General features: G+C 42.4%; 1 long non-coding RNA gene across 1 annotated transcript; it reads left to right on the top strand.

Annotated features, from left to right (window-relative positions):
• The first annotated feature begins 12,785 nt into the window (after positions 1-12,785).
• Positions 12,786-13,466, top strand: LOC119655756. The gene is made up of 3 exons (XR_005249950.1): positions 12,786-13,142; positions 13,206-13,255; positions 13,331-13,466. It is a non-coding gene; the product is annotated as an uncharacterized LOC119655756 (long non-coding RNA).
• The last annotated feature ends 14,478 nt before the right edge of the window (positions 13,467-27,944 follow it).

Raw genomic sequence — 27,944 nt, 5'->3', positions numbered from 1 at the left:
TGGTTCAAACCTTTGGTTCAGATCCTATCAACAGCATTGAACTTATATATTATTGCGATAAGGAACGGGGCCTTTTTAGCAACCAGTAATGTGGTGTTGGTAGCACGATGATTATAACAGTTATTTTTAATATTACTCTGAATTACAAATGGTATGCCCCATACTTGAAAAAAAAAAATCAATACAGAAATAAAATTGCTTTCTAGCTTCATTTTAATGTCAATTCACACCTCTGCAGAGAAAATATCATAGGAGAGAATAGAAGATTGGAACCTTGAGGTAGTACTTACAACGTCACTAACCGGGTGAACCTCAGCTATCGTGCTGCAATTAATAGTATATAGATTTTGCAAGTGAAATTCAGAATTCTTCAAACCAATTCAGAATTTTCCGCACTAATTTCAGAAACTCCCAAACTAACTTCAGACTTTTTCAAGCGAAAATTAGAATTTTCCATTTCCAATTCGGATTTTTTTTTCAATATTTTACTATCAGGAGTTGAATGAGTTCAGATACACAAGGTGAATTTCCTGATAGCATTTTGCTCGGCAAAGACCACTGATGATCCTTGTGCATGCATGGATCAAGTCGACTCACACCGCCGACAACCGTTCTGTGATGCATAAATGTGAGCCGCGTCCCAGCGCACGCTTTTTTGGTAAGAGGTATAAATTGGAATGCAATGGAACAAAGCAATGGAATATATACCCCAGATGACAGACCAGTTTTACTTGCAAATCTACCTTGTTAGGAGGTCAGTCCTATGGATTCTGGGGGAGTAGGAGTTCGAGGGTTACAAGATCACCACCATCGATCAAAAAAGTAACCCATTAACAAAAACGAAATACCACTAACACCAAAGAAAGAAAAATCTAAAACTATTAAAAAAAAATATAAAAAACTATAAACATTAATAATGTAGCGAAAACACCTCAGGAAAGGCAAAATGAGGAACTGCGGTGAAAAGCTTAACGAGCTAGAGAAACTTAAAGTATAGCTTAATTAGAAAGTAAAGAACTTCAGCGGGAAAACGAAATCGTCCAGAAAACAACTTGGGCTAGTTCCCTTCCAGCGAAGTGCAGCAGCTCTAGTGTAAAGGAACCAAAACGATATTACACTGATGAAGAAGAATTGGCCATAGCAACTGTCTGGATCTTGCAAACAAGAAAAGCGTCTAAGAAAAGAAAGGCAGACTCGTCACCGGAAATCATTAGACAAAATCTCGCGAAAAGCGATACACCGAATAATCTAACGAAACTGAAAGTGAAACTTCCTCCGCCAATAATATTTGCGGAATCGATAAGCACCACAAAGCTAAAAGGCTACTAACGGCAGCCGCGATAAAAGAGTACTCAATGATTGCTCTAAACAACAATGTTTAGAAAGTACATACTGTAAACGCAGATGACTACAGAGCCCTCTCGGAAAGCTGAACATAGAAAAAATCCAATGGCACACGTATGAAGACAAAAACAACAGCTCTCCCAAGACTATGGCTAGGGCATTCCACCCAATGTGCCAAAAAGACGACATTGTAGAAGACCTAAAGGAAATCCTAAACGCTGTGAATATATTGAAACAAGTCGGGAAACCGGAAGCTTCACCCTTCAGGTTTAAAAGGTTTTGTGTTTCCCTATGTGAGGAGCGTTATATTATATTATATATATATTATATTAATTACGTTATAATTCTCCATTGGCTTATAGCATTGAGATATTGAACTCGCTCAGTTCTGGGCAGGTTACTGCCATTGCCAGAACTGAGCGATTTAAATATCTCGAGCCAATGCTATCAGCCAATGGAGAACTGCGTAATGAAATTGCTTCACGCATTAATGCAACCTGGATGTAGTGGCATTCCCCAACTGGTGTTCTTTGTGATCGACGTATCAGCGCACGTCCCAAATCTAAAATTTACTGCAATGTCGTCCGTCTGCCGCTCTCTATAGTTCTGAGTGTTGGCCGACTAAGATGGACAATGAACGGCGTCTTGCGGTAATGGGGACGAAGATGCTGCATTGCACTGGTGGCGTGACACATTTTGATTACGTCTGAAATGAGAATATCCGCGATCGATATGGGTTTGCACCGATCGTGGAAAAACTGCAAGAGAGGCGTTTTTGATGGTGTGACCACGTAATTCACGCTAGCGAGAATTCAACAACCAGTATTGGTCAGGACATCGAAAGCAATGGTAAGCAACCAAAAAGCCGGCCAAAACAATGGTGGCTTGATACGCTGGATGGGGATTTAAAGGTCTCGCGATTACCTCCTGATTAGGCATTTGATAAAATAAAATGACGACACCGATCACGACGAGCCGACCCCGCTAGTGAACTGAAGGCTGAAGAAAAAGATGTGAGGAGCGACGAGTGCACGATAGCTCCGTGTCACATAGCTAAAAATCCCATTGCCCTCTATATTCTAGAAAGCGATTTAAATAAATCATTTGATGATCATTTGATGTGTTGATAATGGTCAACCTCCACACTCTGAGTTTAATATTATTAGCAAATGCCAACAATTTAACCAACATTAAATATAAACAAGTCGGGAAACCGGAACCTTGACGCTTCAGGTATAAAAGGTTTTGTGTTTCCCTATGTGAGGAGCATAACGTAGTTCTCCATTGGCTTATAGCATTGACCCGGGATATTGAAATCGTTCAGTTCCAGGCAGGTTACTGAAATTACCAGAACTGAGCGATTTGAATATTTCGAAGGGCAGGTTACCGACATTGCCAAAACTCGGCGATTTAAATACCTCGAGGGGCAGGTTACTGCCATTGCCAGAACTCAGCTATTTAAATATCTCGAGTCAATGCTATCTGCCAATGGAGAACTGCGTAATGAAATTATTTCACACATTAACGCAACCTGGATAAAGTGGCAGATAGCAGATATCGAAATGGGACATATTTTGAGGCCTAGATTTCATCTAGGCACACCACCCTGATTTTTTCGCATTTTTAGGTTGGGTAGTTTCCGAAAATGAGTCCTGTGTCACTTCATGTGCCTACATTTTGACTCCTTACTCACGCACTTTGCAATTTATGCCAAAACTAATGTCAGTTTCGGAAAGTACAAATCGGGGCCTTTCATTTGATACCCTACACACCTACTATATATCCGGTGAAAAAAATTTTTGAATCCCCCTTTTGCATGTATGGGGAGCCCCCCTTTAAACTCCACCTAAATTTATGCCACTCACTGTATGCATGAGATTTCATAGCTCCCATCTGGCCACCAAATTTCGTTCGGATCGTTTTAGCCGTTTTGGAGAAAAGTGCGTGTGACAGACAGACAGACAGACAGACATTGAATCGATTTTTACACAAAACCTTAAAAAGGATCTAGGGAGAATTAGATTCTACTTGAATGGAATTTTAATATTTCACTCGAATTTCAATCATTCTCGTTAATTATCTTCTTATCTTCTTTTACACAAAACCTTAAAAAAAGATCAACGAAAAGGGAGAAACTATAATCAGTAAGCGAAGATTCCCGCTGCTCGTGTGTGCGTTCGACAATAGTGAAGACCCAAACAAATCCTTAATATGAAGGTCAAAATAAAAGCTCTAAGAAAAGTTAGCGACCTAATACCCCAGCGCAAAAGATGCCAAGGTTTCAATCACACACAAAGGCATTGCTATCAAAATCCACTCGCTGGTGGTGAGGCTGGTGCACTAACCAAAAAAATGACGATGGTAATCAAATACTGAAAACTACAATCATCGTTAAAGACGATATCTGACACCACGAAGAACAGAATGCTGAAGATGCAAAAATACAGCTTGTGACTATTGGTGTTTAACTATTTAACAAAGCTGTGAACACCTCCTCAATATACTGTCCGTTCCGATCCGGTGTTAAAAAAAATATATGGCTCGACTCTTCCAGTCCATCGGAAGCTTCTTCATTTTAGGAGGTGTCTTTAACGCAAAAATGTTATTACGTTAACAACATCCACAGGCGGAGCTTTGTTTGAAGCAGGGAGAGCACAAAAGTGCGATTTCCACTTCACTAATAGGCCTACACACTGGGCGACTAATGTAACAAAAACACCCGAACTCAATGATTTCTTCGTAACTTAAGGGATTGCTGATGAATACATACATGTTGTCGATAATGAAAACATAGTGTTCGATAACTCGCCTGTTATGATGCTGGTCAGTGAAAAAGTGAGGAGAAAAGACTACCTCGCAGGCTAACTAAGAGCCAAACAAAGTGGGAAGTATTGAAAAACCACATCCAAGGAAACGTTTGCATAAATGACCAAATCAGCACTTTTTATCAACTCGTACAATGAAGATACAAAGCACTCCTGCTCATCATGGGCTGAATAAAAAATATACTGACCGAGGGAGAGAGCTCATAAACTATGGCAAATAAACCACAACTATTTGATAAATAAGCTAAAGGCCTTATTTTGTTTAAGGATGGGGGAGTGCTAAGTATGTGTCTGTATATGGTGGGGGAGGAGCTACAGCTCCTGAGCACTCAGGCCGTGTTGCCCCATTTTACTCGCCACCCCCGTTTAACGGAAAACTCCAGATTCGTTAACGTATCGCAGGATTTCCGTTAGTGGATGTGATGCTACTCGTAACAACTGGAGAAGATCGGCACCAAAGATCTGATGCCTAATGCGTCCATAGGCGGGGCACCTCCATAGGAAATGCTCCATGGATTCTGCTTCCTCATTACAGGAGGAACACGTATCATCTTGAGTAATTTCTATTCTGAACATATGCCCAGCTAGTGAATTATGGCCTGTCAGACCTGTCCCACAATACACCTGCAAGTCCTCCTGCTTTTCGACAGGATAAACTTTGCGGTACGCATGTTCGGTTCTGACAGGAAAAGTTTAGTGTGTCGAGCAGCATTTAGGCTCTGCCACCTGTCACTGTTGGAAGGTTGTTCCCAGTTTTTGAAAACAGACTTAGCCAATGCTACTGATACTCCAATTGCTGGTTCCGGTCCCGGCATAGGGGGGCTTGACCCTTCTTTTGCTAAAGCATCCGAGATATCATTTCCCTCTACACCACATACCCAGAGTAGTTCCACCGTATTGAATCTAAAGATAGGGTTCAAACGGTTTCTGCATTCGAGGTGATCAAAGGACTACTCAACGCCCTCAATGCAGCTTGGCTATCGCTGCAGATTGTGATGGGCCTGCCCTCCAACCGATCGCCAATCACCCAGTTTGCCGCCCTTAGGATTGCATAAACTTGAGCTTGAAAACCCGTTGCATATTGTCCCAAAGGAAAAACCCACTTCTCGTTTTTATTCGAGAGGTAGACTCCGGCCCCAGAATTCTCTTCTGTTTTTGAGCCATCGGTGTAGAAGACTTCCGTATAGCCCGCCACGCATTCCTCCAGGACTTCCCAGTCCTCTCTTTGCTTCAGGGTAACTCGATATCTCCTACCAAACAGATGTATGAGGACACGAGAATCGGAAGGCATTCTAGGAACTGGACTCAGTCCTCTCAGTAACTCTTCCAATGCTCTGTGCCCCCCGCATCCGTTGTTTCCGTTTCCGTTAAGGCCTAAGTCCCCATGTCGAGGCAAAGGTCCGTCTGCACAGCCCATAAGCTGTGAAAGCTCGTTTCATCTTTACCTCTACTTGTTTGTTCCAAAGAAATTTTTTATCTCGAGTGACTCAGAGATATTTCACTTCTTCGGAGAGTTGAAAGGTAGTACACCTCATCTCAGGGAGGCAAAGTCCATCCAGTTTTCTCCTTTTAGTGAATAATACCATTGTGGTTTTATTTGGATTAACTAAAAGATCATGTCTGAGGCATCAGCTGCCTATCAAATCAACGCACGCTGTATATTCCTACACACCGTTCCAAGATCCCGATCAACAGCAAGCACAGCCAAGTCATCAGCATAAGCTTGAGCGTGTATTTTCAAATTTTGCAGAAGTGGCGAAAGCACACCTCCTTGGGGGCAACCCTTCGTTACTTTTGCAGTCAGATAGCGATCGACACCCACCTCAGCGCACAGCTTATCAAGTGTATGCGGACTTAGGACCTCTCATTCGTTAAACAAAATGTTTTCAGCTCTGGCCAAGTTTCGGCCTAAGTTATGGGCGGATTTGTCCCCAATATAAATCGCAGTTATGTCATGTTCTGGGAATTATATAATAATAATAATAGTTGACGCAACAATCCAATTAGATCAGGGCCTTGAAGTGTGTTAGAGCACTTCATTCAAAACCGTAACGGTACACTACAGTACACTATAGGAGGCAATGTGGTTAGCATTGCGCTCGCCCGAGATAATTACCCTGACTTGACTCAGGTACTCATTCACAGCTGAGTTGACTGGTGTCCGAAGTCAAATCACCATGCCAGTCCCACTTCCACCAGTAGTATATAAAAGAGCATTTAACATCTGAATGCCGATTCGATCACATTGCAGACAATTTCTCAGATACTCCCTTACCTCGGCTCTGGCAAGAAAACGTACAACCGTCATCCCCTACTATTTCAGAAGGCCTTAATTAACAAATATAGAAACGAGTCCTCCAGCAGATATATGTCAAATCTTACAGCACAAAGAGACACAGACTACTAGACTACTACTCTGTGGAAAGCGCGAAAAATTTAAAAAGACCTAGATAACAAATTCTACCTATTAAATAGAAAAACGGCTAATGGGTTCGTTCTGCACAGGATAAGGCTGATGTCTTGGCAAAGCATCCAGAAAGCTTCTAGATACACAAGCGGCTACATTGTTAACTATAGGCAAAAAAGGGGACCATTACCCAATATGCCAAGTAAAATAATTGAATTGAGGACTGTGGCTATGAACTTATTATAGGGAGAATACTAAAAGAATTGCCGGAAAAGCGTCTAATTAAATTATTACAAATAAAATAATAATAAATGCAGATTTCAGATTAAAATACGACCCGGAAGGAAAAAGAAATTGCAGCGCAGTGTTTTGGGTCCAACTCTGTTTCTTCTCTATGCCAATGATATACCTTGCTGTGAAGAAGCCAAAATAGCGACATTTGCGGACGACCTTGTTCTCCTTACCACGGGTAAAACTAAGCAAAAATAAACATACAGACAACTATTGGCAGCTATTGGCTAAGGTGAATCCATTTTGCACATCAAGGATAGCCACTGCGCAATACTTGCTTGTAGCTAGTGCCACCCTTGATCTGGCTGTGTGGAGTGGCACCATATAAGGATTTTATGCCTTTGAGTATGTACAGCAGCACTTTCTCCGAGTAAATTTTTTACTTGGCTGAGGAAACATTCGCCTTTGTTCTCTTCAGACCTTTTCAGTTTCAGCATGGGATCTCCTTTCGGTTCTGCCGCGAGACAGGATCAACTTTCAGCCTACTTAGTATTTTTGCGTACTATAACTCTTTGATATGATTATCGCCTCAGGACGGATCATCATTCTCTCCTTCTTCTTTTTAGGATTTTTTGGTTGGACCTTAATCCAACTGTCGCGTACAGCCTACCGAGGTTCGAGCCCCCTCTTCAAAGTGGGCAATATTCGTTTTTGTTTTTGGGAATCTGCTGGTTTCTTGGATGTTCATTTTCTTTTCATCGAACCCACTTTTTTTCTGCCCATCCGCGAGTATACGGTTGGGTGTCACTTCCCTTCACTGCTTTACCGTCGAAAGAGACATTTTAGGGCTCTCCTTCGATTCTTTAACATCTTCCCGATATTTGTTCTACAGAACCTTGATGGCTCTCACCATATGCTTGATTGTTTGGTGCACGTTGTGTTTGTATTTGATAAATTCAGTAAATTCAACAATTTTTAATTCCAAGCAAAAAGGAAGATGACTTTTCCAGTTCAGACTTCTGTTCCACAAGCTTTTCCTCATGGATAATCTCCACCTCTTTTGCTCCTTTTATTCTACCGCCTTGGACAATGGAGGGCATTCCATAATCCTTGAGCTTCTTCTGAACGGATCTAGTTTTGCCCCTGATTAGACTCCCCGAACCCCATTATGCTCAGATTTGGATTGTGTTACCACGGCTTTTGACGCCTGTTCTTCCCGGGGCGCATGCTTCCGCGTTTTTGTTATTGATGTTCTAGGTAGCGACATGCTCGGCTTAAACACCTCCTTGTCTAAACTGTGTATAGCATTAGATGCCACGGTGACCAAGCTGCCCACCACCGAGGCACCGCAGTCAAGGAATATCAACAACAAGGCAAATGCTTGCCCACTTTCAAAAGCCGCCGGTATTGAGTATTCCGAGCCCCTACACCGGGAGTTTTATTTTCTTACATTATCCAGATTGTTTTATTGTTCTGGGTGATCTTCTCATAGCCATTTTTTTCCAGGGATGGATGTTCTCCTCTCGTCTGTCCGACCTGCGCACAAGCATGCAAATGTAAGCACTCCTCCAAATTAAATACAAGTGCATATTAATACATGCGCAAACGCTGAGCATTTCCTTATCCGCGCTAGGGAGAGGGGGCAGGGGAGGGAGATCTGGTAACTTCGCACAGGTCCTGAAATGGAAATATTCAAAATACTCTGGTCTGGATTTTTACCCACTGGAACCATCCAATCTCAACCAATCTTCCCTCTGGCCAATAACTTCTGCGCTGCCTCAACTGGCATTATGGAATTATGGCCGTTTGAGTACCGCCATAAGCTTTCCTTACGCTCACGATAGATTGTTCCCAGAATTCTTCCAACTTAAATTGTTGCTTCGAGGCAGTGCAGATCTCTTCTCGGGATGTTACCTTATTGAAATCCTTCCACTTTATATAGATGTCATGTTTTTGGGAACATACCGCGACATTCTCTCCAAGTGAGTTTAAAACTTGGTTACGAAAGCCGTCAGTTTTTCCCATGCTGGATTTTTCAGCTCAAACATGAGATCCCCTTCCTGGATCTTCTAGATTTTACTGAAATTTCCACCTAGGACTCTTAGATGGAAGTCAGATTTCACTCTTTTTAGTATCCATATACGATAGTTTTCCTTTGCTTGATATTACAGTTGACTCTGGGCGAATTCGCACCTTTGGTTTCTTGTTTCTTTTTTTGTTTACGATGTTAGTCCAATCGCCGTTTTTATTTTTCTTCGGTTTTGCTTCACTGGCCGGTACTGCCACTTTGGACACATGTTTTCTCCCTTCGGAACTTTTAGTTCCATATGTTGGACTGGTCAAGACGTCTCTTTTCCTTTTTGGCGCCTGTTGATTTCCTAAAATTTCCCACTCTTTGACTTGATCGGAGATCGATGACTTCATGTTTTGGTGTCACTTGGTTCGCCTGTGATGCTGCTGGGGCAGGGATGTTTGGGGTTTTTCCTGCGACATATTGTAAAGCATCCTGATGGCTCTCACAATGTTCTTAATGGTGTGGTGTACGTTGTGCTTATCCTTGATGAATTCGAACAGCTCAATTATTTTAACTACCAGCTGCATAAAAAGTAGCTCTTCTGGATCTGCATTTGGTGATTCCCTTTACAAAGTCTTTCACGTTTTCAATTGCTAAGCTTCCATGAGCTTCCTCTTTTGCCGTCTTTGGTATTGGAAGAAATCGTAAAGCTGATGAGCTGCTTGAATGCATCTATAATATTTCCTGCTGCTGAAGTGCTTCTTGATCAGATCCGATGGATGTCGAAATCGTTTTTTTGGCCAGCTATCTCCTTTCAGCCCATCATTGTTTGCCTTTGCAATTTATGTTCTTGGCAGAGTTGTACTTCGTTTAAATACCTCCTCCTCAAAATCTAAACCACTTGTAGCATTAGATGCCAAGTTGTGCACCATCGAGGTACTGCGATCGAGGGATATCGACGGCTGGAAGTTTCCTTGCTCACTCTCAAAAACCGCCGGACTACCGAGTCCATGCACCATAGTTTACTCCTCAATTCGTCCAACTTGGTTTTATTTTCTGGGTATCATTCTCATATCCACTTTGGTCCACTCACCAGAGATAAGCAGACAATAGCTCGTGCACAGTCAGAAAAGAAAAGTTTATGAATACATATTTGCACTTCAATATCCACACAGAAGCGCACAGATCCGTCTGTCTGTCTGTTTTTCATCTGTCTGTCCCTCGCACTTTTCTGAGATGCGGTTACATCTATTGACACGACATTTGGTAGAAAGGTTGGAACTGTGAACCCCCACACATAAGGTGAATTACATTGTTGTACGTTGAACTTAACGGGGTTATCCCGTGTGAAGTTTGTTTCTTTTAGCTTTTCTTAGAAATTTTTTGCGAAGAACTGGATAAAGATACAAATACGAATTTTTCACTGTAGATTCAATAATATCTTGAGCGTACATAGTAGTTTTGCTAGCTCGATCGCATGGTTCGTTATTGAAATAGAGAGCAATTTATACACCCATCTCCAAAAAAAAGGTGTTTTTCTGCTGCCACGCTAGAAGGCGCTGTGATCATCTTAAAGAAGAAAAGTAAACGGCATTTAAAGAAGAAAACAAGTAAACAGCATTTAAACGTAGACTTAACTACAGTCCGCAAACTAGGATTACTAAAAAATATTAAAAGCTAAATTTTTGGTGCCGTGTTAAACTTCTTTTTTGTGAATTTTGGTGTTTTTTCACGGCTTTTTTAATGAATAAAATAAAAACTAATAAATGAATCGCGTTACCCCTGTTTAGGGACTGTAGAAATATGTTCTGAATATATCGTGAAAATTTCAAAGAATTTCGTTGGACAGATTTTGGGCTATTTCAATATGCGGTTTCGAGAAAAACCCATTTAAAAAGTAGAATGCGATTTTTGGCCATAAAACCTTAACTGACCATCAATCTGCTACACGTAGTCCATAAAGCTTAGGTTTCTTGAAGAAACACATGTACAGCTTTGGCTTTAATTCTTATCCTTTTAGCGAAGTGATTCGAACGTCATTCGGACCGATAAATACGGGCTTTATTACGGCGATCGACATAAACCTGGCATGTGCCTTTTTCCCTGTTTAACACTGTAATTTCCGAACGACTCCGAATATCAAAAAAAAAACTTTGCCCATATATTCTACACTATGTTTAGTTACAATTGATCTCAAAGAAAAAAATTTCGATTTCGCGGATCCGACACACGGGATGACCCCCTTAAAGCGGTTCCCCGTACATACATGTAAAAGATGGGTCCAAACTTTTTCATCGAATATAGCTATGCCGGGTATCAAATGAAATATCCCCATTAGTAATTTCTGTATATTCAAGGGATATATAATACATATATAAATGGGACCATCGTGCGCTCAATATTCTTGCATATAGAATCAGCCAAACCAGAAGTACTGAGCTTCCGGTTTCTTGGCTTTTCTTTACTAGGCAGTGCCTTTCTTTAATGCCTAACAAATCGAATGAAGAGTTTTCCCTAAACTCTGTGAAAAGCGTAATATTTGTTGCTTCTGCCCATAGGTGCCTTTGACCACACTGATTTGTTTGAGCGTCTTATGATGTAATAGACAACTAAAGAGCCCAGACTAAAAACGCATTCATGCATTGGTATTGCCACACGGTCACGATGGCAGGACTCATATCAAACAGGTAGATAAAACATGGATTTATATAGTTTCTAGAAATCAAATCACAATAATTTGATGTAGCTGATTAATTTTCATACCACGTCGTCGTAAACAAACTTGTTTACAGCTTTTTGAACTATGCCCAGACCAGTGGGTTAACCTTGGTAACCAAGGGCGGAATTCATCAGGGCATTGCACTGGAAATGAATTTCTAGCAAATAATAGTCAGTTCAATGCTCGAAAATTTCAGGTCTGTATATTTACAATTAATGTTTCTACGAGGAATTAACAAATAATAGTGAATGCATCATGAAATTTTAAGTAAAAAGCTCAAAACAGTTTGGAAAATATGGAATATTTTATGGGCACATTTTCATGTGTGTACCCTGTGCCCATAGCCCTCAAAAACAAGGAACTATATTTTCTTGAAACAAAAAGAAAAAAAACAGACAAAACAAATAAAAAGTCAAGCAAACATTTGAATGTGACCTACATTTAGGGCCAAGATGTATATGATGCTCTATACTGACTGAGAGCATGTATGAATGTGTAAAAGTGTTAGTCATGATATATATATATCGCGGTATTCGTAAGCTCCCACGTATCTGTATCTGGTCTTTTTGTTTTCTATTGTATTTTCATTTTTTATTTATCGCGATCCGCTCCAAAGCGGCAATCGCAAACAATCTTGAGTCCAAGCTTCAAAGTGGTTTCGTCTGTGACACTCGCAGATATTAAAAATATCAAAGGGCCTGCACAAACACAATCAAAGTGTTTCGCATCAGACGGCAACTAACTAAGTTAGTAATACTGCCTTCAGTAAAAAGATGGAATACCAGCTCGAAATCTGAAGCGTGGCTGACGGGGGTAGGAATTTTGTGTATATTGACTCCTTTCGTCCTCTGTAGCTTTAAGCATTAAGAAGGAAGACCGTAGAGTATTTTTTAAATAATTAAATAATCGTGGTAGGATCTTATGTAGTAAGGCTGAGTGGGTAGTATCTTTTATCTAATAGTCTTTTATCGATCCAATAATTAAGGGAATAGTAACAAGGGTTCAACCTATACATGGCACTAAGACAAGATGTTGTACCACCACATTTTTCCTAAAAAATGTCCTTTCGACAATCGGAAAATGGAAACAGCAGTAGAAAATCCAACTGGGAAAAACCATGGAAAACTCTTAAAGTACAACGAACACACATGTGAGCATTTTTTCTATTAAAAGCCCCGATCTCGATCTTTAATAGGGTCTATACGTCTAGGGCTAGCTCGTTGCCGTTGAGAAGTGTGTCACGTCTTCGTCAGCACTCAAGTATGAGAACACACATGACAAGAAATTTAATTCAAGTTTTTTTTATCGCACATTCATCTTATCAATTGTTGGCTGCTGTTAGCGCTGAGTACTGCACCGCGACTTTTGTCGCTGTTTACAAGTCGTTTGCCGCCGTGGTGCACCGCCATCTGAAAAAAGCTTGGCATTGCAAAGAAACAGATCCAAATCGAATAAAAGATCGGCTCCATAGATGAGGGTATTGTTCAGATCGCTAAGATCGCAGCACGTATGTTTGCTTGAATGTAGGTGAAAGGTATAGCATGTAAATTACATAACCCTTTTATCATTACGAGGAGTTTGTTTCTAAGACAACAAGATCTGGTATTTATCGATTTACGAGTTACATGTTCTGTCTCACATGTCCTTTCGAATTTTCGTTGGCAGGTGTGATGAATTTGAGCAATGGATACACATAGAATAGCAATGTTGATCTTGTAAGTTACCATACTAACGTTAAAGTTTTTTTTCGATTGTTTGCTGGCCGCCACTTATGATCTCTTTGCCCTCAGGTACTCCTGGCGTCTGATGGGCGCTTTGGAAGAAACTATCAGTCGCAAGTTTTGATTAGAACTTGGATATCCATACTATACATGCATTTTTTTGGTGCCTCCTAAAATTTATTGAGGTGTGGTAATTGGAACGTCCGTTAAGGAAGGAGGAACCGTTGAAAAAAGACACTTTTCGAAATATTTTTTTTTACAAAATACGGGCAATGAATATTAAATGAAAATATTATAATATTATAGAATAACATGTTGAGCATATTTGCTGAAAATTTCATCGAAAAATAATAAAATTTAAGTCGTTGGCAGCAAATCTCCGGAATCCTCTCCAAAAAAAGTCGTTTTGCGGTGACGGCTGTAACTTATGCTCCATCAAATGGGAAAAAAAAACAAAGTGATTGGTATGTAAGTTTGCAAACTGGGTGATTGACAAGCGGTTGAAGGGCAGGCGCATCGTAATCTGCAGTGATAGTCAAGCTGCGCTAAGGGCATTCAGCAGTCCTTTGATCACCTCGAAAATCGTTCAGGAATGCAGAAACCGTTTGAACTCTATGTCTAGATTCAATACGGTGGAACTACTCTGGGTACCTGGTCACTGTGGCATAGAGGGAATTGAAATCTCGGACGCTTTAGCGAAAGAGGGATCAATCTCCCCTATGCCGGGACCGGAACCAGCAATTGGACGGGGAATAAGTTTCCCATAATGACAGGTGGCAGAGCCTAAATGCTGCTTGACACACCAAACTTTTCCTGCCAGAACCGAACATACGTACCGCAAAGTTTATCCTGTTGAAAAGGAGGAGGACTTGCAGGTGTATTGTGGGCATTCTGACAGGCCATAATTCACTAGCTGGGCATATGTTCAGAATAGGAATTACCGAAGATGATACGTGTCCCTCCTGTAATGAGGAAGCGGAATCCACGGAGCATTTCCTATGTGAATACCCCGCCTATGGACGCATCAGGCATCAAATCTTTGGTGCCGATGTTCTCCAATTGCGACGGGTAGCATCACATCCACTAACGGAAATCCTGCGATACGTTAACGAATCCGGAATTTTCCGTCAGACGGTGGATGAGAGTACAATGGGCCAACACGGCCTGAGTGCTCAGAAGCTGAAGCTTCTCCCCCACCATACACACAAACACATATGTAAGTTTGCCCAGGTACCGCTGTCGAGTTTTTCCTTTTTGTAATTTTTTGGTAACACTGAAAAAACGATTTTCGCTTAAAAAATCTGCATTCAGCGCTGGCACACTACTTAGCACACTTTCCTTAATATTAAATATGCTTTTTTTTGGGAAATGTAACATATTCTAAAAATTTTGTGGTTATGCAGTATAGAAGTCATATATCTAAGCAATGCAAACCACTCAAAAATTTCTCATTTTCGGTTTTCATTTGTTTGATAAAACATAATATCGGCATGGGCTCTTTTTTCGTCTGGCATTTAGAAGAAGAGGTCTACGAAGAATGTAAAGCGAATGATATGGGACATATACACATGTGAAAAAGAAAATTAACAAAATTGCTCGGTCCGTAGGGTGTTCGCGCAAAAAAGTTCAAAACACGATCCAATATAACCAGGAAAATAAAAATTTTCCAAATTCAAAACGTTGTTGGCCAAGAAACACTACAGAAAGCGAATACTCTCTAATTGTTCGATAACCATTGTATGACCCTTTCGCTACTTCCACGCAAATAAGAGCCACATTGCAAGAAGTTATGGTGTAAATATATCTGCCAGAACCATCAGACAGCGATTTTTGAAGAACCACTTCAGAGGATGTCAAAGATTGGAAAAACTGAAAGTTATGGTAACCCGAAAAAACGCCTACCCTTCGTCAGGAGCCATATTGACTCTCCTCTTTCCTTTCGGGATTCTTAGATTTACAGTCACGAATCAAAGTTCAACTTATCCGATCCTGATAGCAGAACTTGTGAGCAACGTCCTCCCAATAAGAAGTTGGATCCTAGGTACACCAGGTAGTCAGTGAAATTCGGTGGCGCTAGTGTTATGATATGGAGTTATTTCAGCAAATATGGAGCTGGGCTTCTTGTCAAGGTCAAAGGGAAACTTAAAGCTTTAGTCTACCAAAATTTGCTGTCAGAGCACTTTCTGCCATTCCTAGAAAACCTCTCGCTGAATTCAAAGACAACTTTCCAGCAAAACAACGCGCCATATCATAAACCGCGATTTGTACAGCAAAGGTTCGAGGATGAGGCTATTTCAACCAAGGACTAGTTTGCATAAAGCGCGGGTTTACATCTAACAGAAAGTTTATGAGCAATATTTAAGCGGGGCGTTATGACACTGAAATGGATCACTGTGCAACAATTTTGGGCCGTCATCGAGTAGGACTGAAAGCAGATCCCGAAGTATGTATGCGAAAGACTTCTGATCTCTATATAGTCACGACGTTTTGTGGTAATTTCACAAAAAGATATCCAACCAAATATCATGCAAGTAAACAATTTACACTTTCATCTATTTCCACGATTTTTAAAATAAATTATATATTTTTCTCTTTTTCTTTCAGCTGCGTCGATAGCTTGGTGCAGCCGTAAAATACAAAATAATAACAAACTTAAAAAAAACTCGACAGTGTTACCTCGTGAATTATACAGCGAAATTGTGTACCAAATTTCGAAAGGATCGGTGCAATACATTGTAAATTACAGCCGTCACCGACTTTGGAAACGTGAAGTGTGGGAAAATAGCTATAAGGTTCAACAGATTAGGTGGAGCGCCTCAAATCTTCGAATGGTTAAAATTCTATTTCTCCGTTAGTTTTGCCCAAATAGCACTAAACACGCACTGACACAAAATTTTTGAGACGTTGCGCATTCATGCAAAAAAAATAAAAAAATATGGCGAAAAAATGTGAAGACAATACCCCTCCTCCCCCTTTAAAGAAAATGAGTAGCAAATAGGTCATGCTAATAGCATGAATTTGGGCTGTTTTGTACTACAAGGGTTATTTTGCCATTTCGTGTGCAACAAAATCTTCTCAGAATTGATTCAATGTCTGTCTGCCTCTCTCTCTCTCTGTCTGTCTTTTTTTTTACCGTTGAAAGATGGAAAAGGTCAAAACCTACCGCTGGCTTCAACCATATCGTTATATGAGACTTTTACTCACTGAAACCACTTCTTTCTCCTTCACATAACCCGTGGCATTATAGCATTTCATCCCATTACGAACTGCGACTCGTACTGTTATTTACTACTTTCCTCCGAAGCTCCCCCTTCCTAAGCATATTATGGATTACCTTCGTTATTTTTTTTACTGCCCTCTAAGTTGCTTCAGAGCGTCGGCCTCGTGTGCGCAGAACCTTGGCAGATAAAAGTAATATGCTTCTAGTTGTCCGTCGTCGGACTCATAGCGATAAAGGTATGCACGATAGTCTCTATGTCCGCTTAGGAATTGAGTTAGGTGGTAACTAACCTCACCGTGCCTTTATTTGATTCATTTAGAGACATCTGGAATAATCCTGTGTGTCCAGCGTCCTTTAGGTGAATCATCCCATCTTTTTTGCCATTCCAAAATAGATTCACTTCGTGCCAATTGCGGTGGATAGGTATAGGACTCGCCGATTGCATATGATGGGTCATAGAGGCGTCGACCCTCGTTCGCCAAGATGTCGATGGGGATTATGCCTCCTATTACACAAGCTGCTTCGTCTGATGTTGTACGGTAAGCGCACGACGTTCGCAATGCATTCATTCGGTATGGGGTTGCGGTTTTTCTTTTATATGCTTCCAACTTCAAAAACGGTGCCCAGACTGGAGCTGCGTAAAACAAGATGGAGCTGACAACTCTCTAGAGAATGAGCCCACGGCTTTATCTACGACCATCTATATTTGGTAACATTCTTGCCAACAATGTAGTTGAAGATTTGGTTGCTAAATTTTCAAAATGGGACTTGAATTTCAGTCTTTGATCAACCATGATTCCTAGGCATTTAAACGTTGGCTGCGACTGTATGATGTGTTCACCAATCCTGATCTTTATCGACGTTTGCTTCCTTCGCTTGGTAATCAAAACTACCTCGGTTTTATGCTCCGCGAGTGTCAGACCGGCCTCCTCTAGCCAAGACCTGATTTCGATAATTGCCCGGTTTGTGAGTACCTTGATCTCATCAATATCTTGTGCCATGATAATCAATCCGATATCGTCTGCAAAGTCAATGGTTGTCACTCCTTTGGGTAGTTGCAACTTAAAAATTCCGTCATATGTACATTATTATCCACAGGAAAGGACCGAGGACGGATCCTTGTGGAACACCGCAGGTTGTTGTATACGTCTTACGTCCATTGTCCGAATCGAAACACAATATCCTTTCCCTGAGAATGTGTGCACCAGGCATTTAGGAGCACCCAATTTGGATAAAGTCGCAATTCTTTTGCTCCATTTTGCCGTATTGAAGGCATTCACGCCGAGAGTAACTATCGCGCATGATTTATTGACCTCCATTGCTTTTTCTGTAATTTCCGTCCCCGTGTTGATCGCATTGACAGTAGATCTTGCCTTTCGGAATCTGAACTGCCTGTTTGAGAAACCACCCACCTTTTCTGTGATTGGTGCAAGTTCGAAAAGTTTGCCGATGGCGTTTAGCAGGCATATAGGTCTATAAGACGAAGGATCACCCAAAGATTTATTTGGCTTTGGATTAGCATAAGCTTCTGTTTCCTCCACTCTTCCAGGAAAATCTGATCTCGGAGGCACGTCGTAAATGTTTCAGCGAACCACCTTGGAACTGTTTCGACGGCCACTATCAGTGCTTTATTCGGAATGCCGTCTAAATCTGGGGCTTTATTTTCGGTAATCTTCTTCGCGGTTTTCAGCATTTGTTTAGTGGTTACCTCGGGAATTTCAACGGGATTTATTCGGACGGTGAGTAGGCTCGATTCATTAGAAACTGGTGGGAAGAGAGTGCTAATGATACCCGCAGCAAATTAAGGTTGGTGATCGGCGGTGAGCGCTTACCCTTGATTGATGCCATAACTGCCTTGTATGCACCTCCGCATGGGTCGAAGCCCGCTTCGTTGCATAACCTCTTGAAGTGCCAAGTTTTACTTCTGGAGATCGCTGCTTGCAATTCTTTCCTCGCCTTCTTATATCGGTTGTGCAACTCTTTAGACTCAGGCCGGTTTCTGCTACATTGGCTGTGTCTTCTAATTTTAAAGCAAACTTTACGAAATTCTTCGATTTCGGCATTCCACCAGAAGTTGGGCATTCGTCTCTTGAATACCGTGCGGCATGGCATGGAAGCGTCACACACTTTTTGTATCTTTTCAAGAACTTGCGCTACCTTTTATCGAGCATTTCCCACCGGCATTGCTTCCTGCAGAAGCATTTCCTCGAGCCATTTCTTTATCAAGTTTTTTGGATGTCCAACTCGATACTGCAGTTTTTTTGATTCGTTTTGCTCCTGTCGTACACACTGTCTGGAAGATGATAGCCTGATGGTCACTGTGTGATCTGTGCTGTGTGATCTCTTGTTTTACTGAGGATAGTACAGAGTAATGATTACAGCACCTTTTAACTATATATGTCGATCAAGACTGTAACCGGCAGGAATTTTAATTTCATCTGGTATCAAATATTCTCCCAGGTGCCTGAACCTATATTTCACAGGTGACGGACACTGGCCCAAAACATGTATGTAGGTTTCGTCACTTTCTTCAGAGAATGTGTAGACAATGTCGGCAGGTATCCCTTGTTTTCCCAGTTGATAATCTCAGGTTTCAATGAGACTGTGCTTCAATTTCATTACCATCACGCCTTGCAAGCGATAAGTGACTAGACAGCTCTCATGCAAACACAAGCATCGAAGATGATCGGGACTCCATCCCAGGGAACAAAATCGAGAGGCTGGCATTCAACCATCGTGAACACCGCACCACTTCCATACGGGTTTAAAATTCAACTGATTTGACCTAAGTGCCTTAATAACCGCTTAGCTGTCAGTTAGAATTGCAAAGTTGTATCGCCTAAAGATCCTTTGGATAATTCATAATTATAGGTTGTATTGTGGTTATTCATATATCAAAGTAGTTTCTGGTATACCCGCTCCTCTCATATGAAATTGGGAGAGAGAGAGAGTGCAAGAAGTAAAGTATCGACGAAGTGAAAAAAAGATTCGCAACACCTCAAAAGGAAATACATGCGTCTGTGTTAAGGAGGGGCTTTTATCCTTGCAGAATTCTTGTTAGATCCTTCAAGGTGACAAAAGGAGGGGGGGGGGGGGCTGGGGTAAAATATTTTGTGCAGGACTAGTAGCTTATTTGTGTTGTATCTGTCGGAATCCAATCCAAAGTTCATCAGTTTGTTCTTATGCTCTAGCTACGTCATAGCTACGTCACATTGAAACTTACGTACATGGTCACTTTTCGCAGCTTTATTACAAGTTTCCCTGTTAAAGGATTGTCTGTATTACAATTCAACGTAACTATGAAGGGAATTATTTCTGCTAAATTTAATCCGAAAGAATGGCATAGAGTACTCAACTTGCCTTGGGTAATACTTCATTTACTCCATTTTATTTATTCCGTTTTTCACAAAGGAAAATGAAATATTTCTCACTATCTGGAAATTCGTTGCAATTGCAAAGACAGATTTCTTAGCTATTTGCAGGGTATGTGGATAGATACACCTAAGTCTCAGCACCTTTGTTACCTACGCAAGATACGATGGACCAGACTCAATTGTATTTCAGGTACATACATACCTTTCCTCGTATACACTTCAACTTAATTAACAAGACAAGAGAGTGACACCTAACATTACCGAAAACATGCATCCCCCGCCTGGCGTTGTTATTCTGTAGTGAACACTAAAGTATTTATTCATTATTGTCAGATTGTCGAGGTACTACTTCCGCACAACGGGCGGCAAATATGGCACCAGTGGTGGTTTCTTTTGCATCGATCGTACCGCCGAGGCGATTCCATTTAGCATTACGGGCGTATTGTACTCGCCGTAAGTACACAGTTCACGTAACTACGTACATGCCCATGGGTGCCGAATAAAAGTGAAAGTTTTCTAAATAGATAGATTGTCCATTGATGAGTATATGTTTGCGCCTGATCAAAGGAAAGAATGAAAAATTCCATGAAATTTAATAGGGGCCGATAGTTAATAAAGTTAATACAGTTCTTTAGATCTCAAAAGGAGCTGGAAGGAATTGTGAGGGATTCCATTGTCAGTGATGTTGTAAAAATTAGTAAATGGAAATAAATCGCTGTGATGATGCCTCAGCCGCGGATTCAGTCATTAGCTTCCGTTTTTCTTATCATAAATACTAATCTACGTCTGCCTTACGATTTTCCCGTCAAATGAGATTGTCTATTTACTGAACAGCAATTAATGAAGGTGGAAAATTTATCGAGGAATACATCGGATATATTGTATAGCGGAAACCAAACAACTGATCGAGTGATCCCCCTAAAACTGGGAAAAGTGTTATTATTATCCGATTTATCAGGTAGTATCTGGTGAAATGGTCACCTTTGAATTCAAACTTGCTGTAACTGCACTATTTATTTACTAGTCTTTGGGAAACTATTGAGAATTGCGTTAATGAACGGCTGAGGCCAAATATCTCTGTAAGTGCCAATGTTGATTGCATGTGTCGAAAAGTTACTAAAAGTAGCATTCAGTCTTGCTCCCTACGTCATGTTAATTAATGCTAATTGATTTTGGATACTAGATGTTTCAGTTTTGGACTACGCAAAGCCAGGACTAAATTCCTTTACATTAAAACTTTTAGGTCAATTTGCCTGATAGCCTTCGTACAGAAAGTAGTGGAAAAGTTCTTCGAAAACTGGATTAAAATGAATATTCTAGCGAGTAATCCCTTAGAACAACACAGCAGAAGTAATTACGACGATGTAACTGGCAAAATTCGAAACTTCTTCTAGACGAACTCCCCCAGGCGGAAACACAATTCATCTCCCAGGAGAGGACAAAAGTAGAGGAACAAAGGCTACCATTGTCCACCGTCTCCTGAACCTTATTACACACCAGAAAACTCCTTGAAGATAGTTGAAGAGGAGCTGAGGAGCAAATAGTTTCACAAAATACCGTGCTTTCAATTGATAAAAGGAGACGAGAGGGAAACAGCGCGCATCTGGTGCTAAGGGCGCAGCAAGAAGAATTGCCTGAGGTGGTAACCAAACGGACCAAGCTGCGTCGAAAAAGGGCGCAAATTCAACAGAAACAAGGTAAGTTGAATAGCGACCGCCGGGACTCCATTCTAGCAAATTCGAGGTCAAAAACGACGACAACATCAGCGGCATTGAAAAAGAGAAGGGGCGACAATGGTCAGAGGCCATTTTCATTAAGCCGAAAGAAAGGGGATCGTTCGCCGAAGTTCTTCGAAAAGTTCCCATCAACGCCACATCGGAAGATGCTGGGGTAGTCTCTAAATCTACCTGGCGGACTCGAACCGGCGATAAATTGTCGAGCTAGGGTCGACGACTGACAAGAACAGTGCGTTCTGCAAGATAGTCCAGGACATTCTAGACAGCAGCGGCTTCTAGTTCAAAAATTGGCGTTGTCATTATCCCTGAGAAAACAGTGAGCCAACTTCTGAATTGCGGCAAAATAAATATAAAAATAAATAAATAATACGCTGTTTTAAGTGCTGGTCCTAGCAGAGGGCAGGGCAGGACAGTACCACTTTGTGTTACAAATGTGGCGAACCTGGGCACAAAGCGAAGACTTGCGAGTCGAAAAAAGGCTGCTTTCTTTGCAAAGACGATAATCTGTAGAAAGGAAACGTGTTCCCGGTTCCGAGTGATGACCTTCAAAAAAGAAATACAGAAAGTGAAAAGCCAACCAACCATGATCCACATCATTCAAGCGAAAATGCGTAGGAATGCAATCAATGTTCGCTTTTCAGAATAGATCGGCGCCTTGGAGGATGAGATTGAAAGCTCGGGAGGGGAAAGTTCTAGTTTAGGGAGACGGACATCCCGGCGCTCTCATGACGAGGGCACTATCCCTGATGTAAACTTTGCTAAGGAGTCTTTAGTGTCAGCAATGCAACGATAGAGGGTATAATAAAGTTTCACGGCCAGTAATCATAAATACATTTCCTTCGAAGTGACAAACGGCTCCTTTCAAGTCTCTGACGTACCAGTTGAAAAATCAGGAAAATCGACATTTGGAAAAGCGAATCGAATTGCAGCTTTACGAGTGAACTGGCTCACACTTTGGCCGATTGTTCAGCGCGCATGACGCCAAGATGAAATAACCTTAAGGTCAGCAGAATATGAGGGCGAAAAAGGAACTTCGCCAGAAAATCAAAAGGCAGAAAGCACGCTGCTGGCATGAGCTAATCAGCGGTGTTAACTAGATCTGTGGAGTCTCAATTATAAGCTAGGTTCCAAAAAATCGGTGCTTATCGGTTCCCTGTATCATGGAATCAGCGAAGATGAAGAAATCGTACAGGCACTCTTTCCTATCCACACAATTCATGCTGACGCTGTCAACCAGAGAGGAAATAATGAAAAATACCCGCTCTTCCCTGCAAAAGAACTAGATGAGGTGATCCTGCCAATCAAAGGGAAAAAAGACCCAGGCCGGATGGTATTTCGAGCAAAGTACTGGTGTTTCACATATTCAATGCATGTTTGACAGCAGGTGTTCTTCCCTCCCACTGGAAGGTTGAGAGACTTGCGCTGATAAGCTGGAGCAAAGACAACCCTGAGACGCCGTCAACGTACCGACCTCTCAGTATGTTGGACCCAGCTGGGAAACTGCTTGAGAAGCTCATCCTCATGCTTCGGGAAACTACTCACCGACGCAATGTGGTTTTAGAGCAGGACGATCAAACAAAAACTGGTTGAGGTTCACATTCGGCACTGTCGGCGGCCTGCTCCAAGAGACCCGGGGAGGAGAGCACAAAATGAATGTCACATCGGAGCGATTCAGGGAGCTATCCTTTGTCCAGACCTTTGGAATACCTTTTACGACTCAAAACGCCTGGTGAGTCGCCTCTGGTTGGATCATCATCATCATCAACGGCGCAACAACCGGTATCCGGTCTAGGCCTGCCTTAATAAGGAACTCCAGACATCCCGGTTTTGTGCCGAGGTCCACCAATTCGATATCCCTAAAAGCTGTCTGGCGTCCTGACCTACGCCACCGCTCCATCTTAGGCAGGGTCTGCCTCGTCTTCTTTTCCTACCATAGATATTGCCCTTATAGACTTTCCGGGTTGGATCATCCTCATCCATACGGATTAAGTGACCCGCCCACCGTAACCTATTGATCCGGATTTTATCCACAACCGGACGGTCATGGTATCGCTCATAGATTTCGTCATTATGTAGGCTACGGAATCGTCTATCCTCATGTAGGAGGCCAAAAATTCTTCAGAGGATTCTTCTCTCGAATGCGGCCAAGAGTTCCCAATTTTTCTTGCTAAGAACCCAAGTTTCCGAGGAATACATAAGGACTGGCAAGATCATAGTCTTGTACAGTAAGGGCTTTGACCCTATGGTGACGAGCGGAACAGTTTTTGTAAGCTGAAATAGGCTCTGTTGGCTGACAACAACCGTGCGCGGATTTCATCATCGTAGTTGTTATCGGTTGTGATTTTCGACCCTAGATAGGAGAAATTGTCAACGGTCTCAAAGTTGTATTCTCCTATCCTTATTCTTCTGCGTGTTTGGCCAGTGCGGTTTGATGTTGTTGGTTGATTCGTCTTCGGTGCTGACATTGCCACCATATATTTTGTCTTGCCTTCATTGATGTGCAGCCCAAGATCTCGCGCCGCCTGCTCGAACTGGATGAAGGCAGTTTGTACGTCTCGGGTGGTTCTTCCCATGATGTCGATATCGTCAACATGGGCCAGTAGTTGGGTGGACTTGAAGAGGATCGTACCTCTTGCATTTACCTCAGCATCACGGATCTCTTTCTCGAGGGCCAGGTTAAAGAGGACGCATGATAGAGCATCCCCTTGTCGTAGACCGTTGTTGATGTCGAATGGTCTTGAGAGTGATCCTGCTGCTTTTATCTGGCCTCGCACATTGGTCAGGGTCAGCCTAGTCAGTCTTATTAATTTCGTCGGGATACTGAATTCCCCCATGGCCGTGTACAGTTTTACCCTGGCTATGCTATCATAGGCGGCTTTAAAGTCGATTAACAGATGGTGCAACTGTTGTCCATATTCCAACAGTTTTTCCATCGCTTGCCGCAGAGAGAAAATCTGATCTGATGCTGATTTGCGTGGAGTGAAGCCTCTTTGGTATGGGTCAATGATGTTCTGGGCGTATGGGGCTATCCGGCCTAGCAAGATAGTGGAGAATATCTTATAGATGGTACTCAGCAACGTGATACCTATATAATTGCTGCACTGTGTGATATCTCCCTTTTTATGTATGAGACAGATAATGCCTCGTTGCCAATCGTCAGGCATTGATTCGCTGTCCTATACCTTTAGCACAAGTTGATGAACCACTTGGTGTAATTGGTCGCCTCCATATTTAACCAATTCGGCTGTAATTCCATCGGCTCCTGGCGACTTATGATTTTTTAGCCGATGAATTGCACGGACTGTTTCTCCTAAACTTGGTGGTGGCAGTATTTGTCCGTCGTCTTCAGTTGGCGGGACCTCCAACTTGCCGATGTTCTGGTTGTTCAGTAGCTCATCGAAGTACTCAACCCATCGCTCTAATATGCCCATTCTGTCGGAAATCAGATTTCCCTCTTTGTCTCGGCAGGATGAGCATCGAGGTGTATAAGGCTTCATTCTGTTGACTTGTTTGTAAAACTTCCGTGCCTGGTGCGGTTGCTCCCTGTACTTTTCTAGTTCACAGACTTTCACAGACTTGTTGGTTCTCCCAGGCTTCTTTTTTCCGTCTATGAATTCGCTTCTCCGCTCGACGGAGTTCGTGATAAGTCTCTGCGCGTGCCCGCGTTCTTTGAGAATGCAACATTACTCGGTGTGCGGCATTCTGCCGTTCCATTGCTAGCTTACATTCATCGTCAAACCAGCCGTTCCGACTCCTTTTGCGGCTGGAGCCAGGTTTGTTTGTGGCCGTATTCCTGATAACGTTCTTCAGGTGATTGTGAAGATCATCTGTTGAGGCTTCATCTCCAGGTCCTCTGTTGACTGCGGTTATTGCGGCATCCACTTCCCCCTTATAGGTGTCGCGGAGGGTTGTGTTGTGGATGGCTTCAGTGTTCACTCTCACCTGATTGTCAGAGGGGATTCTAGGTGGTATTGTTATTCGGGCTTGGAGCACCATGCCAACGAGATAGTGATCCGAGTCTATATTGGCCCCCCTATATGTTCTGACATTCATCAAGGCTGAGAGGTGGTGGCGTTCGATCAACACGTGGTCAATTTGCTTGAAAGTGGTCCGGTCTGGAGAGGCCCACGTATGTTTGTGGACCACTTTCCGCGCAAACCAGGTACTTCCAACAACCATTTCGTGTGACCCTGCTAATTGAATAGCCCGCAGTCCGTTATCATTTGTTTTTTCGTGTAAGCTATGGGAGCCAACGTATCGCCTGAATACGGGCTCCTTCCCTACTTGGCTGTTAAAATCCCCAAGTATGATTTTGATATCATATCTGGGACAGGCTTCGAGGGTTCGTTCTACTGCCTCGTAGAAGGTATCCTTCTTCGACTCTGCAGTCTCCTCTGTAGGGGCGCGAACGTTTATGAGGCTTATATTTCTAAACTTGCCTCGCAAGCGCAGAGTGCATAGCCTTTCGCTTATGTTTTGAAAGCCGATAACAGCAGGTTTCATTTTTTGGCTGGCTAAGAAACCTACTCCGAGCACATGGTTTACTGGATGACCGCTATAATATATGGTGTAGTGGCTCTTCTCCAGGAAACCGGTCCCTGTCCATCGCATCTCTTGCAACGCTGTTATATCAGCCCTATATTGGGACAGGGTATCGGCTAGCTGCTCATCAGCTTCATCTCTGTACAGGGAGCGCACGTTCCATGAGAAAATGCGCAAATCGTTGTTCCGTTGTCGTTGCGGGGTCCGTCGTTTTAAAATCCGTCCTGTCCGAGGCTCCTGTTGTGGCTTCGTAACAAGTTTTTTTCCGTGTAGGGTTGTCAGCCCTACCCAACCCCCAACCTGGAGGACCAGTTGGTACAATTTGTCCCGTTTTTAGGCGCGGGAGGCTCGCCTTCATCCTTCTCCGTCTGCAGCTTTTCGTCAAGAAAGAGCTCCCAGCGGTCACCACGTGAAGGTGGAGATAGGGTTTGGTAGTAGAGCTGTTGGTGTTGGTTCAGCAGGCATTTCCCAGGTTTTATGCTCCATCGTGGGTACCAATCCACGTTTCGCCCCGGGACCTATACTACTCTTTGACCACCTGGTTGGATGCGCGAATGATGTTGCGTCACTGACTGCGGCATGCACGGTTGAACAAGAGCACACTACACACCGAGCAAATGGATAGCTGATCATAAATTCTCCTTAGCTCTGGAAAAAATCAGGTCCTTGTCCTGATCGAGAAGAGGACTCCCATAGTCCTTCCTATTCAGTTCGATGAAGTCCGCGGTGAAATACTTCGACATCATGATAGACACGAAGATGAGCTTCTCTGATCAGATTTGCAACAGCGCAGACAGTCAGTCAGTTTGTCTTTGTTTACTGTTCCAAAATATGGGATGATTTCCTCAGTAAGGAGATGTATCGCAAAAGTTTAGCGCAAGTATAATGGCGAGGGGTTTTTGGGATTTCCGTGGACTACCATAACATCTCGGAGCCAGCAGTAGTGGTTATTGCGGAACTTATTCCGATCGATCGACGTACTGCTTAGCAGAGGTCTACACACCCCAGAAAAGGCGATGGAAACAGGAAAATAGTCATTTGTAAAGAGGGAGCCTGCACTCTCTACGCATAGCAGCAATCGACCGGTAGATGGACTGCGCATCTGCCTAAAGATGTGTGGCCGTGATTCAATCGAAAGAACGGTGAGGTTGACTACTAACTAACCCAGCGGGCATGATTAGTTTCTGTTTTACCTGGACCCAATCGGGATCTCATGGTCGGTCGTCTGCAAATATGAAATTGTGTCAAGTGTCTCCTGATACCACAATCGAAGCCATGTTGCAGAGCAATGAGATACCAAGGTAGCTGAAGCATTTTGAACCACAGGGTTGTGCTCCTACTGGGAACAGCCCTGGCCTGAGGTAATGTCCCAAACAGTTTCAGATTAGTGTCCTAGACTCAACAGCGAGGTGTTTTAACCAGTAGTCTGTCAGAAACAGGAGTCCGGCATACTTTGTGCATAAATGCGTTTCAACCCCCTACCAAAAAGAAAATCTTTCATCCATTCCAACATGCTTCCCAGGCAGCTTACAGAAACTGGTCTGTGCCAGTATGAGAATAATTTCCGCGATGTAATAGGTTTAGGAGTTAGGAGGTTTAGGAGTTCTCTACTACACATTGCAAGCGTAAATATAAAACGCTGTTGTCAGCAAGGGGAAAAGCAACTCACTGGCCTTCGGGATGGGCAAAATGTTAGAAAACAGACAAGCATCGAAGTTTATCGTCATCAATACAAGCGTTTGTTGTCATCGTTAAGGTGGAGTATAATAGTTGATGAACAAGAACTTTGATGTAGTCCATAGCAGGAAAGA

This window comes from Hermetia illucens, chromosome 4, assembly GCF_905115235.1.
Source record: "Hermetia illucens chromosome 4, iHerIll2.2.curated.20191125, whole genome shotgun sequence".
In the NCBI taxonomy this organism is placed as follows: Eukaryota; Metazoa; Arthropoda; class Insecta; order Diptera; family Stratiomyidae; genus Hermetia; species Hermetia illucens.
Note: the sequence above shows the minus strand (reverse complement) of the source record. Positions and strands in the feature narration are given on the sequence as shown.